Source organism: Antrostomus carolinensis, unplaced genomic scaffold (genome assembly GCF_000700745.2).
Source record: "Antrostomus carolinensis isolate BGI_N321 unplaced genomic scaffold, ASM70074v2 scaffold25596, whole genome shotgun sequence".
NCBI lineage: Eukaryota > Metazoa > Chordata > Aves > Caprimulgiformes > Caprimulgidae > Antrostomus > Antrostomus carolinensis.
In genome coordinates, this window is record NW_010324574.1 from 48431 (window position 1) to 49848 (window position 1418).

Here is a 1418-nt window from a genome sequence, read left to right on the forward strand (position 1 = left end):
ACAGAGCACCAGGTATACTGTGAGGCTCCCTTGCAAGTTTCTATCTCTGGGGTGCTGCCCCAGAGGGGTGAAGCCAGGACTTTTGCTTCTGGTGCTGAAACAAATCCACTTTGGGCACAAGGAAACCTTCACATATACAACCTCCCCCCCAGGGAAGTGGCAGAACATCTCTTTCAGAACATCAACTCTTCCCCCAAACTATATCCATAGCAATCCAGCCAGGCCAGTCCTTGAGGAGAGATTCTTAGCAGAAATACAAAGATCGGCAGGGATGCTGTAGGGGTGGAAATGTGCACGTGTGAGAAAGCACTGGAAGAAGCAGCCAAACAAGGGTTACAAGAACAGCCTGTATTGATAACAAGGGACATCATTCCCATGACGCTGCACCCAGGAGGATCTGAGAGGAATGCATTGTTTATGGCATGACCACGGGGTCTATACTCCTCCATTCAGGCAACAGTACAGATGACTGTGGTAACTTTTAAGACCAAAAGCCTTTTTTTAAGCCTTTCCCACTACTTTGAATGCTTAAAAAAAATACATGTGCAAACAAGCACAACCTTCCCCTGTCCCCTCTAATTCTAGCACATGCAGTCATTCATAGCAACTATTCTGTATCTCATTCCATCTTCAAAGCAGTTGATATCATACTCTACCAGGAGAATCTATGAAAATAGTTACAGCTCAAAGCTCATCTAGAAATTCGTTAAACAATAACATCACTCTTTATCTTTAGTGAGTACCTGTCCTTTTAAAAGTGATGCACAGAAGAGTGAGAGACCTGACAATGGACATGAGACTAAAACACTTTTATTTGGTGTTAATGGGCAAAATAGATGCTGCCTAAAATTGCCTGTTTTATATCTCTTTCAGGAAAATGGTAAAGCCAGTATCAGAAGGAATACTCTTTTATTTATTTTTTTTTTAATTATCATGTTATCTTTGCTTATACTTAAAGAAATCCCACATATTTTATTCTTATTCTTAATTCATTCCATGTGAGACAGAACTCTTTAATTTGGCATAAAATATTACAGATTATTTATTAGTCACAATTTTTGAGTGACTGTTGTTCCTGAATTCCCATATAGTAAGGAAGCTTTGCCTGTATGCTCAGCATCTGGAAACATTGGTAACTAGTATTACGTGACCAGCAAGTGCTCTAGTCCACAAGCAATTAATGAATTACAGCTGAGAAGTATTACGTTAGGGTAAAATTTATATTTCTTTATAAACTCCTGAAGCAAGTATGTGGAAAATCATACATTTTAAAGTTACTGAATCTAATTAGATTATATTTATCATATATTACATTTACTATCGAGTCAAGGTACTGTTATTATACAGTATCTTGACTAAACTGTGGCCCAGTACTCAAAAGGCAATTCCAGTGAAGCTAACAATGACAACAGTAAGAA